At 41.7% G+C, this 13,137-nt stretch overlaps 1 protein-coding gene across 2 annotated transcripts in view; it reads left to right on the plus strand.

Moving 5' to 3' along the window:
- Nucleotides 1-1,905: 1,905 nt before the first annotated feature.
- CPEB1 (cytoplasmic polyadenylation element binding protein 1) overlaps nt 1,906-13,137 on the plus strand; it is an 80,800-nt gene continuing 69,568 nt past the window's right edge. For both annotated transcript variants that reach the window (XM_024766507.1, XM_024766508.1), the window contains exon 1: nt 1,906-2,072. The gene's annotated coding sequence lies outside the window, so the exon portion shown is untranslated. The remainder of the gene's footprint in view (nt 2,073-13,137) is intronic.

Below are 13,137 nucleotides of genomic sequence, written 5' to 3' on the forward strand. Positions count from 1 at the left end.
TTAAAAGTCAATCAGGAGGAGTAGATAAACTGTGTCCCATTCAGACAGTCTTCCATAAATCTTTCAGCTGGCTTTTGAGGAATCAGGTAATAGTCTTGAAGTGGTATGCAGTGTAGATATTTTGTTGTTGATTAAAGGCAAACTTAATGAAAACAAACCCAGAAGGTGGTAGAGTTGGCATTCATTTATGACAAATATCCACAAACCAGGATTTTGACCTAAAGGACTGGCCATTTCATCACCATGTTGATCCCGGGTTATACGGTATTTGAAGACAAGGCCAGGGTTTCCAAAATAGGGCAAATCTAGATTTGTTCTGGCATACAAACAGGTATAACATTTTAGGATCTTATTCCTGAACTAGCAAACATAGCTGCATGGTGTGGGTTCAGATTTTAAAGAATTATGAGTGGTAGTTTCAAACCATTAAGGCAAAAAACCCTCTAGTTACGCGCTGTCAGCTTCTCTGTGAACGTGATTAGGATAAGTTGAAAGCATACTTACGAGTAACAGTGATGGAGTTGGGAGACATTTGTCCCTAATAAGTTACTGAGCATATCCAGGCACTTTAATTTCTCATTACCACAAAGTCGGCAAAGTAGATGGGTACTCCATTTTCTACCTAAGGCAACCAAGGCTCAAAGAAGATACTTAAGTGGTACACTTAGTATTTGTACTCCAAAGCATATACACCATCTTTCCATACATATATTTACAGTTTTGTGACCATCACCGCAGTCTAATTTTAGAATATTTTCATAATCTCAAAAAGAAATTTTGTACCTATTAGACACGACCCTCTAACCTGCTCCCCACATCCCCAGTTGAAGGCAGCTAATCAACTTTATTTTTTTTTATAAATTTATTTTATTTTTGGCTGTGTTGGGTCTTTGTCGCTGCGTGCAGGCTTTCTCCAGTTGCGGCGAGTGGGGGCTACTCTTCGTTGCGGTGCACAGGCTTCTCATTGTGGTGGCTTCTCTTGCTGTGGAGCACGGGCTCTAGGTGCACAGGCTTCAGTAGTTGCAGCACGCAGGCTCAGTGGTTGTGGCTTGTGGGCTTTAGAGCGCAGCCTCAGTAGTTGTGGCACACGGGCTTAGTTGCTCCGCAGCACGTGGGATCTTCCTGGGCCAGGACTGGAACCCGTGTCCCCTGCATTGGCAGGCGATTCTTAACCATTGCACCACCAGGGAAGTCCCAACTAATCTACTTTAGATTTGCATATTCTGGATGTTTCATATAATTGGGCTCATATAATCTGTGGTCCTGTGTGACTGGCTTCTTTCACTTAATGTTTTTGAGGTTTACTTGTGTTGTAGTTTGTATCAGTACTTCATTCTTTTTTATTGCCAAATAATCTATTGTGTAGATAAATTCAAGATTTGAACCAGGTGTGTCTGGTTCTTAACGCTCATGTTGCTGCTACCATGCCATTCTACTTCCTATACATGTCCCATTATGTTAGAAGGTTCTTGAGGCAGCATCTTACATTTCAGTGTTTCTCCCTCTTACGGTTCTCTCAGGGTGCCTTGCTCAGAGTGAAGTATTTTAATATATAGGCAAGAAACCCAAGTCCTTGTTAACTTTAACTTGTGGTGTTGGATTAGAAGAAAGGAAGTGTGAAGTCTCTATTAAAAGGGAGAGTAGAGGGCTTCCTTGGTGGCGCAGTGGTTGAGAGTCCGCCTGCCGATGCATGGGACATGGGTTCGTGCCCCGGTCCGGGAAGATCCCACATGCCGCGGAGTGGCTGGGCCCATGAGCCATGGCCGCTGAGCCTGCGCGTCCGGAGCCTGTGCTCTGCAACGAGAGAGGCCACAACAGTGAGAGGCCCGCGTACCGCAAAAAAAAAAAAAAGAAAAAGGGAGAGTAGAAAATCTAAACATCTTTTTTCTGCGTCTAGGAGGAAGACGCGGGAAGGATAAAAGATTGCTGGGACAATCAGGAAGCACCTGCGCTCTCCACGTGTAGCAATGCCAATATCTTTCGAAGGATAAATGCCATATTGGATAATTCTCTGGATTTCAGTAGAGTCTGCACTACACCTGTAAACCGAGGAATCCATGATCATTTGCCAGGTGACTTAGATTTGAAAACTTGGATGTGCTAGGCATGTGTACACAGCTGTTTCTAGGCAGCTTCCTGGTGACGCCTATGAAGAATGACCTTGAATCTCTGACAACACTTGCCCCTTTTGTAGTTTGCCTTGTGGATTGAGTCCCCTTTGGGGTGAAGACTTCCTTTGATTATAATACAGAAATCTTTTTTATGAATCACAAGAAGATTAGGTGAAAAATGATAGGTCAAAGTGACAGGGCTATTTATATATACAATTACAGTAGAGTCACATATGTTAAGATAGATTTTCTAATAGCTGCATTAGGAAAGTTCAAAAAAGTGTAATACTTGATCTAACCCAGCGTAGTCAAAATACCGTGTCAACATGTAATCAACATAGAAAACTTTTAATGAGATACTCTTTCGTTAGTACTAAGACTTCAAAATCCAGTGTATATTTTACATTTACAGCACAGCTCAATTTGAATTAGCTTCATTTCAAGCGCTCAGTAGCCACATGTGACTAGTGGCTACTGTATGGGATGGTGCAGCTCTTCAGTGTTTTAATTTCTTTCAAAATGAGTGCAAGTCAACAAGCATTTGATTTTTATGATATTTAGTATATTCCACAGAATAGTGGGGGAGAGGGGAGCATCTCTTGAAGATGATTCTTCACAAGGAGGCTTGGGTGTCCTAACAGTGTTTCATTATCTTTTTGTGGGAGTTCCAACATATTATAGGAATGTTGATGGAATATTTTTTGTTTGAATTATTTTAGATGAAAGTGAACGTGTTTTTAATTTTTTAAACGGACCTTGAAAATATTTGGTAAAACACAGATTCTCAGAACAAGGACTGGTAATTGCTGTTTTTTAGTTACAAATTCTTTGATTTATTTTTAACTTGACCTTGGAAATAATTCCCACAAAGATGTAGGAGCATGTGAACATAAAGTAGCTAAATGTTTAAGGGAGAAGTCCATTAGGAAGGAGATGGCCCCATGGAATATTATTTATTAAATTGTGCTAGAAGGGAAATGAGAGAAGAGCATGGGGGCTGGGAAACACCGGTGGGTCTTGTCTCTTCTAACTTCCGAAAGAGTATACATGTAATGTTTTCTGTTATTTGGAGTCAGCTGTGAGCTAACCCTTATTCTTTAGCTTATGCTGAGTTAAAAATTCAGAGAAGCTGCTTGCTATGTATGCATTGTTTTTTCCTTTTCAGAAAGTTGCATGAGTTATATTCCAATAAGAATGACACTCAACAATGACTTAAATTTCACTGGGTTGCTTCAGACATGCTGGAACTTTTATGGTTTATAGCAAAGTATTTTTCAGCTAATGCTAGGTTGTTGACTTGTGTGAGGGGAAGGCTCCTGGTCAGTGAGACAGGAGCTTTGAGGAGTGTACGTTTGCAGTTGGCCAGGGTGCCCAGTGGCCTCGCTGGCAAGATGCCAGGTGCTGGTGAAAGTGTTACCATCCCACTCTGCCCAGGTCACTGACTGGCCAGACTACAAGGTACAGACTTCTTGGCCTCTTCAGGGTCTTCTCAGGGCACGGGTTCAAGAAGAGTACCTTGAAGAAATAGGGAAACCTGGCTTGTAAGGTTGCCCTTGGGCAGTGAGATAAAGTAGATAGTTTTTCCAGCTGTAGGGCAGAATGGTACCTCCCCAAATGCCTCAGAGAGTCCTCCTGGGGGGCTCAATAAGGAAAGCAGTACTGCAGTTTGAAGGCACCTCAAGGGATTGTAGGAGAGGTTCTGGTCAAGGTGTTCTGGGCTGTCCTTTGCACATACCTAGCCCCCACGGTATGGTCAGCTCTCTCCTTGTCCCCACCTGAGATGTTGGTGCAGGGCTGTGGGCTCTTGGTCTTGAGTGGTGAGGCAGGGCTGCCTGGCCTAGAGCAGAGAGCAGCTTTCCCAGGTTTCCCCAGCAGGAAAACCCACCTTGTGGTTAATGAGCAAGTAAACTTGGGCATGTATTTTCCATGAGGAACTTCAACGTGAGTTTGCAGCTTCTGGTCAGAAGTAATCCGATTACCTAAGGAGATAATCAGAATGATAAAAACCTAAGAACAAGGGCTTCCCTGGTGGCGCAGTGGTTGAGAGTCTGCCTGCCGATGCAGGGGACGCGGGTTCGTGCCCCGGTCCGGGAGGATCCCGCATGCTGCGGAGCGGCTGGCCTGTGAGCCATGGCCCCTGAGCCTGCGCGTTCGGAGCCTGTGCTCCGCAACGGGAGCGGCCTGTGCTCCGCAACGGGAGCGGCCACAACAGGGAGAGGCCCGCGTACTGCAAAAAAAAAAACAGAAAACAAACCTAAGAACAAGATTGGTTATCACAGTATTATAACTAGGGACAATTTGATGACAACAAAAGCTGAAGTAACCATGCAGTGGAATGCTCTGCAGTTATTGATATTGATGTTTGTAGAAGACTACTTAATGATATAGATAATCACAGTACCTGAAGTGAAAAAGCAAAGTGCAAAACAGTATGGTCTCAGGTATGTATATATGTATAGAAAAAGACTGGAATGACAAGACATAAATGTAGCAGTGAAGGTGTAATGGTTAATTTGTTTTCTGTGTGCTTTCCCCTACTGGTTCTTCTGTGACAAACGTGGGTTTTTAAAAAAAAAATTAATTAATTTATATTTTTTGGCTGCATTGGGTCCTTGTTGCTGCACGTGGACTTTCTCTCTAGTTGTGGCAAGTGGGGGCTACTCTTCATTGTGGTGCGTGGCCTTCTCATTGCGGTGGCTTCTGTTGTTGCAGAGCACAGGTTGTAGGTGTGTGGGCTTCAGTAGTTGTGGCTCATGGGCTTAGTTGCTCCACGGCATGTGGGATCTTCCCGGACCAGGGCTCAAATCCGTGTCCCCTGTATTGTCAGGCAGATTCTTAACCACTGCGCCACCAGGGAAGTCCCCAAACATGTTTTATAATAAAAACAACTTGTTAAAAATGGTGTATCTTGGCACAGTGTTTTCACATTGCTGTTTGAACTTTGCATAGGCGAATTTAATTTTAATTGCACACCTTGTTTCGTATAGGTATACCTAACTTTGCAATAGTTATGTACCATTTATTTTTTTCATTTGAGCAAATGTTTTCATTGTCATTTGCAAGGCTGTGTGTTAGCTGTGACAAAATTTCATTACATATAGTATGCAGTGAGAGTAGTATCAGAACTGCACGCTCAGTTGATAAGGTATTATTGGGAAAGTGCTGTGGCAGGGTCAAAGGAAGGAGAGACTGTACTGGTTAGGGAACTGGGAAACACTTTTGGATGAAGCAGCATTTGAAACGTGCCTTGAAGAAGAGAAAGCCATTTCATTGTAACTGGATGTTGAGTAGATTTTTTTTTTTTTTTACCGTCGCTTCAGAATTAGCATTGGGATCCAAAGCTGAAATTGAAGAGGTGTTGTTAAATGACCTGTGGTACAATGACAGTCCCCAAGAGTTGGAGGCAGGTCCACCTCACTGGCTTCACAGATACGAAGAGGTCACAGAGCAGCCCCTACTACCACAAATATCATCTCAGCCTTTCCCTGGTCTGTGTAAGAAGACTGCTTAGGGAGGGCAGCATTTGAAATGATTCCCTCCCCTCTTAGTGGAGCACAGTGGGGCGCAATGCTGCTTCCGCTGTCAAGCCAAGCGAGTTTGGAAGTGTCTTCCAAGAGAAGCATTTGTATAGGTTGAGGGGGCTTCCAAGAAGGAAGGCAAGGTGGAGCCCGTTGTTAGGCAGCAGACTTGCTCTCTGTCCTTAACTGAGTAGAGATGAAAGAGAAATTGAGAGAAGATGTGGGGCAGGGAGGGAGGAGTGTGGAGGGTGGCTGGAGCTGTCTGCTTCCCACCAGTTGACACACAGGGAAGTTGTGACTTTCTGTGGTTCAGGAGAAGTTGCAGAAGGCCTGAGCTTTTGGGCTAGCATCCCACCAAGATGGCCCTTGTTGTTGTGTATGGGGTGGTAGGAGTTGGGATGGGGCTGGAAGGGTAGGCTAGAGCCGGATCCCTTACACAAGCAACTCCTCATGAGAGGGGTATCTGCTACCTAGAGGGCCCTTTCCCCACTCCCTGGTCCCTTAAACCATAATCTATCAATATTAAACTCTGAGGAAGGAGGGAAATGGGCTGTAAATGGACATGTGATTAAAGCATAAATGAACCGAGTATTTATTTAGTGTCTGTAAAGTGTGAAAATTGGTAAGATGAGATTAAGGGACATCTTAACTACTGGATGGGCTGGAGGCAGTGACTGGAGGAAAAAGTTTCATGTTAACTCCCTGTGAAAAGGGAAAGATTAGTCAAAGTAGTTCACAGTAAGGTGTGGGACTGAAACACTGATTAAGATTTTTTTATTTAAGTGTAATACACATACAGAAAAGTACGTATCATAAGTGAAGAGCTCACACCGTCTCCAACTGAACACAAGCATGTAACTGGCACCCAGATCTAGATGAACTGCTGACTTTCAATTTAGGACCAAAGAAGTGTATAATTGTACAGATGTATTGAATTTCTGACTGAGATGGTTTCCTTTTTTATTCTGGAGTATCATCAGTAAATTGTCTGAAAAGCTATTCTGAAATAAATTTTACTGTATTCAGGGACTTCCCTGGTGGCACAGTGGTTGGGAATCTGCTGCCGGTGCGGGGGACTCGGGTTCGAGCCCTGGTCCAGGAGGATCCCACATGCTGCAGCGCGACTGAGCCCGTGTGCCACAACTACTGAGCCTGAGTTCTAGAACCTGCGCACCACAACTACTGGGCCCGTGTGCCACAACTGCTGAAGCCCGCACGCCTGGAGCCTGTGCTCCGCAACGGGAGAGGCCGCCGTGGTGAGGGGCCCGCGTGCCACAGCGAAGAGTGGCCCCCTCTTGCCGCAAGAAGGGAAAGCCCGTGTGCAGCGACAAAGACCCAATGCAGCCAAAAAACAAATAATAATAATTTTACTATATTCAGCCCCAGCTAACAGGCGACAGTTGAAGCTACTCTTGGGAAGTCTTGTTTCCCACAAAATAAATTTTTTGTAGAACCTTAATATATGGCTTTAGCAGTTAAAAATTTAACTTTTAATCCAAGTATAACATACATACAGAAAAGTATGTATGATACTTTTACTATGATAAATATGCAAATTCAATGAATTTTCACATACCAAACATATCTTGTATATATCCACTCATATAGAGGCAATAGACCAGAAACCCTGCAGTCTCTTAACTAGTGAAGGGTAAACCACCATGCTGACTTCTAGATGCATACATTAGTTCTGCCTGGTTTTGAACTTACATAAATAGAATCATAAATATGTACTCTTCAGCTGTGAAATTCATCCATATCACAGCCAGTAATTGTGGATCATTTGTTCCCATTGCTATACTGTATTCTGTTGTATGAATATTCATTTTGGCTTATTCATTCTACTGTTAATAGACATTTGGGGCCATTATGAATAGTGCTGCTATGAGCATGTCTTTTGGTGAACTTATTTCTTTTGGGTGTACTCTTAGGAGAGTGTTGGCTTATAGGGTATGTGTGATTTCAGCATTGATAGATGCTGCCAGTTTTTCACAGCAAGTGCACCGGTTTACACTTGTGGCAATGTCAGATGGTTTGGGTTAGTTCCACATCCTCACTAACAATCGGTATTGGCTTTTTCACTTTGGTCATTTTGGTGAGTATGTAATGGCATCTCTATTGCGGTTTTAATTTTCATTTCCCTGATGACTCATGAAGGTGAACACCTTTTCATGTCTGTTGACCTTTGGATATCCTCTTTCCTGAAGTGCCTTTTCAGGTCTTACCCTAATATTTCTTTATGGTTACCTGCCTTTTTCCTGTTTACTTGTTGCTCTTTCCTGTTTACTGTTTATATATTCTGCATATGAGTTCTTTGATATATAGAATAAAAATGTTTTCTCCCAACCTGTAGCTTGTCTTTATATATATACTTTTTTTTTTTTTTTTGCGGTACGCGGGCCTCTCACTGTTGTGGCCTCTCCCGTTGCAGAGCACAGGCTCCGAACGCACAGGCTCAGCGGCCATGGCTCACGGGCCCAGCCGCTCCGCGGCATGTGGGATCCTCCTGGACCAGGGCACGAACCCGTGTCCCCTGCATCGGCAGGCGGACTCTCAACCACTGTGCCACCAGGGAAGCCCTCTTTATGCTTTTAATTGGTATATTTTGAATAACATGATTTAAGTTTTAATGATGTCCAGTTTATCGACTTTTCAAATATGTTTAATGCTTTGTGTCCTGTTTAAGAAATGTTTCCCTATTCCAAAGTCATGAAGATATTTTGTGTCTCGTTTTAAAAACTTATTGTTTTACCTTTCACTCTTAGATTTCCAACCCATCTGGGATTAATTTTGTACATGGTGGAAGGTCAAGATTCATTTTTTTCTGTATAGATAGCCAGTTGACCCAGTACTATGTTGAAAAAAAAATCCCTTTTCATTGCACTGCTGTCACCTTTCTCATAAATCAAGTATATATGTTGTATGTGCATATCGGTTTTCTTCCATTGAGCTGTTTATCTGTCCTTGTCTTAGTTACTACAACTTTATAGTAGATTTTGATATTTGGTAGTGAAGTCCTCTGGCTTTGTCCTTCATGATTCTTGGTTCCTCTTGGATTTTTGCATTTCCACATGGTCATAGATTTAGCTTGTCAGTATCACGTTGTTCCACCCTCCCAACCCCCACTCCCAAACTCTGCTGGAATTTTGATTGAGATTTCATTGAATCTATGAATCAATTTTCTTGTAGAAAATTGGTATGTTGATGACAAATCTTTGAATTCATAAAGCTGGTGTATCCTTTCATTTATCAGGTCTTTAATTTTTCTCAATGTTTTATAGACATCTTGGACATCCTTTTTTAGGTTTATCTCTAGGTCTGGGTAGGTGTGTGTCTAATGCTACTGTAAATGATTTTTGTGTGTGTCGTTTTCTGTTTAGTTGCTGCTGCCTGATGGTCTTTTCTAATGTGGGCTCCAGAGCTGGATATACATACTGTTGAGCTTTGGAAATTTGAGTCCCTCTTACATGCAAATTTAAGTTTATGGTATTCTGTTTTCTAAATGTTCTGTAGTTTCAGTCTGCGAGTGGTTTTATTCACTTTTGTTGATCCATGTGGTTTTTGGAGGATATATGGAGAGATTTGGATTTAGGTAGCTGCCCATTTTCCAATAGGAACCAGGAAATCTGATCGTGCTGATCTTGTTTGAAAAAAATATGCATGTGCGTGTACAGACATATCTTGGCAAAATGTACACCAAAATTTTTTATATTAAAATATTAATGATGTACACACCTTTTAGAATGTCTGAAATTAAGAAGACTGACCATGCCAAGAATGACATGAATGTGGAAGATCTGGAACTTTCATAAACTGCTGGGGGGAATGCAAAATGGTACAACTGTTTGGAAAACAGTTTGGTAGATTCCTAAAAAGTTAAACACTTACCTACCATATGACCCAGCAGTTATACTCATAGATTTTTTAAAGAAAATTTTGTTTTAGAATAGTTTTTGATTTATAGAAAAATTACAAAAGTAGTGCAAAGAGTTCTTGTATATATTCCCATCCAGTTTCCCCTGTTGTTAACATCTGACATTAGTATGGTGAATTTCTGTCACATTTGTCACAACTAATGAAACGGTATTGACACTGTAGTGCATATTTAATTTTGATTTTATTTTTTGCCTAATGTCCTTTTTCTGTACCAAGATCCCATATTATATTTAGTCTCATGTCTGTTTAGGCTCTTCTAGACTGTGACAGTTTCTCACTTGCCTTGTTTTTGATGACCTTAACAGTTTTAGGCAATACTAGTCACACTCAACAGAAATGAAAGCATATATCCATAGACAGACTTGTACACAAACGTTCATAACCTTTTTATTTGTGATAGCCAACAAAGTGGACACAACCCCAATGTCCATCAGTTGGGAAATGGATAAACAAATGGTGGCATGTCCATACAAAAGAATATTATTTATCATTGTGTGCCACAGCATAGATGAATCTCAGGATAATTATACTCAGTGAAAGAAGCCTGACAAAAAAAGAGAATATACTTAAAATTCCATTTACATAGAATTCTAGAAAATACAAACTAGTCTGTAGTGACAGAAAGCAGATCCGTAGTTTGCTGGGGAAAGGGGCACAGGGACGGGGAAGGGGAGGGATTACAAAGGGGCATGAGGAAACTTGGGGATGATGGATATATTCATTATCTTGATTGTGGTGGTGGTTCCATGGAAGTAACATACTGAAACATCAAAATTTGCACTTTAAATATGTGCAGTTTATTAAGTCAATTATACCTCAGTAGAGCTGTCAACATTTTTAAAACAGCAGTTATCTCTGAATGGTGGGATTTAAATGTACTTGTTTTGCTTTTGTAAAGAATTTTTTTACTATTAAATATTTCAAAATAGAGAAACGAGTAGAAAATCAATTATCTCTGTGTATCTACCACCCATCTTTAACAAATGTTAAGATTTTGACATGTTTGAAACTTTGAGGCAACGTGAAACATCAAATAAAACTTTGCGTTTGTTGTGTTTGTTTCCCCTAGTCTCCTTGAGGCCAGCGCCATCTTTTTAGAAAAATATTTATTTATTTATTTGGCTGAGTCGGGTCTTTAGTTGCAACATGTGGGATCTTTTGTTGCAGTGCAAGTACTCTTTGTTGCGGTGTGCATGCTTCTCTCTAGTTGCGGCATGTAGGCTCCGGAGTGCGTGGGCTCAGTAGTTGCAGCATGCAGGCTCTCTAGTTGGGGCATGCGGGCTCTAGAGTCACGGGCCTAGTTGCCCCGTGGCATGTGGGATCCTGGTTCCCCGAACAGGGATCCAAACCCCCGTCCCCTGCTTTGGAAGACGGGTGCTTAACCACTGGACCACCAGGGAAGTCCCCCTACTCTCTCTTCTAGAGATAACAACTCTCCTAAAGTTGGTGTATTTCCTTTATACTTTTACATATTTGTCCATAAACATTGCTTTGTGTGTTTTAATTTTTTATGTAAATAGAACATACATTCAGGAAAGTACACAAGTAAGTATACAATGGGGTGAATTATCACAAAGAAATACACCCATGTAACCGTAGCTCAAATTAAGAAACAGAATGTTACCAGCACCTAAGAAGACCCCTTATATACTCTTCCTAAATGTTGTGCTTTAAAGCAGCGGTCCCCAACCTTTTTGGCACCAGGGACCAGTTTTGTGGAAGACAGTTTTTCCTCGGATGGGGTCAGGGCCTCGAGGTGGTTCAGGCGGTAATGCGAGGGATGGGGAGCGGCAGCTCGCTCGCCTGCCTGCTGCTCATCTCCTGCTGTGTGGCCCGGTTCCTAACAGGCCGCAGACTGGTACTGGTCTGAGGCCTGGGGGTTGGGGACCCCTGCTTTAAAGGTTTACATAAATAGTATAACATATCTTGTCTTTCTGGTATGTGCTACCCATCCCCAGTGTATCATTACATTTACACTGTGTCCATATCGATATTTAAGTCAAACCAGTGCATTTGACTTGCTGTGTATTAGTATTTTACATAAGTATATACATTATTTACCTGATCCTCTGCTGGTAGATGTTTAGGTCTCTTCCAATTTTCTGCTGTTGTAAACAGTATTTTGGTGAACATCCTTGTTTATATCTCCTTGTGTGCACGTAACAAGAATTTCTTTAGCATATGTGCCTAGATGTGAATTGCAGGGTAATTAGGTATACTATCTTTAAACTTTAAGTTGCTGACTTCTTTTTCAAAGTGAATTTATCAATTAACAATCCAGTCAGAATTTTATGAGAGCTTTTCTCCATATCTTTGCAGACCTTAATTATTGTCACACTTCAGAATTTCAGTCAGTCAGGGTATAAAGCTAACTTAATTTTGTTTTTGTTCATATTATAAAATATTTTCTTCAGTTAAAAGAATACATGTAGCATATATGATCTGCTGTCAACCCAGAAAAGGTCTCTAGAACTGTGTCTCAGGGTTCTTTTCCTTTATACCGTCTGGTGCGTTTCTTGAGATTCTTTTATATATTAGTATATAATTAAAATCACTGAGTTAGGCGAAATCATGGAGGGAATGCTATTCTGGTACATAGAAGAATTGTTAAGCAGAATACTTAATTGAGTATTCTCTACCTAGAAAAAAAATCCTACCCTTTTTCAAGATTGGCTTGGTTATCATCTCTGAAAACTTTTTCACATTCTTCTGCCTAACGTGTTCCATTGTCTGTTTGATCTTGCTCCATCTAATAGAGCCATTCTTGGTTCTTCCAGGTTGTTTGTTAACCCACTATATGGTGGTATAAATGTAAACACGTATTCTGAAGTGGCGAGGTTAAAGGATAGTTTTGAAAAAGCATATTAAATTTGCCCATTTCATAATAAACCTACACCTACACAAAGTAAAGTGCGGGCTCTGGATGCAGGTTACTTGAGAACAAATGGTGGCTGTGTTACTGATTTGCTCTAACCATAGAGATTAACTTTCTGTAACACAGGCGTAGTAATAGTACCCATTTATAGGATTTTTGTGAAGCTTAAGATACGTGTATTGAGTACCTAGAATAATGCCTATAACTGCACTTACTAAAATGGTGGCAGTGATTATGGTGGTGTGTGTATATGAAGAATGCAGTCATGAGAGCATTGCTGGGGTCATGTTTTGTTTTCTTTTTAATTAATTTATTATTTGTTTTTGGTCGCATTGGGTCTTTGTTGCTGTGCGCGGGCTTTCTCTAGTTGCGGCGAGTGGGGGCTACTCTTCGTTGTGGTGCACGGGCTTCTCATTGCGGTGGCTTCTCGTTGTGGAGCATGGGCTCTAGGTGCACGGACTTAAGTAGTTGCGGCACATGGGCTCAGTAGTTGTGGCTCACGGGCTCTAGAGTGCAGGTTCAGTAGTTGTGGTGCACAGGCTTAGTTGCTCCGCAGCATGTGAGATCTTCCTGGACCAGGGCGTGAACCCGTGTCTCCTGCATTGGCAGGCAGATTCTTAACCCCTGTGCCACCAGGGAAGCCCTGGGGTCATGTATTTTTAAAAGTTGAACTACTGGGACTCCCCTGGTGGTCCAG

The sequence above is a fragment of the Neophocaena asiaeorientalis genome, unplaced genomic scaffold (assembly GCF_003031525.2).
Source record: "Neophocaena asiaeorientalis asiaeorientalis breed wild unplaced genomic scaffold, Neophocaena_asiaeorientalis_V1.1 scaffold346, whole genome shotgun sequence".
Lineage (NCBI taxonomy): Eukaryota > Metazoa > Chordata > Mammalia > Artiodactyla > Phocoenidae > Neophocaena > Neophocaena asiaeorientalis.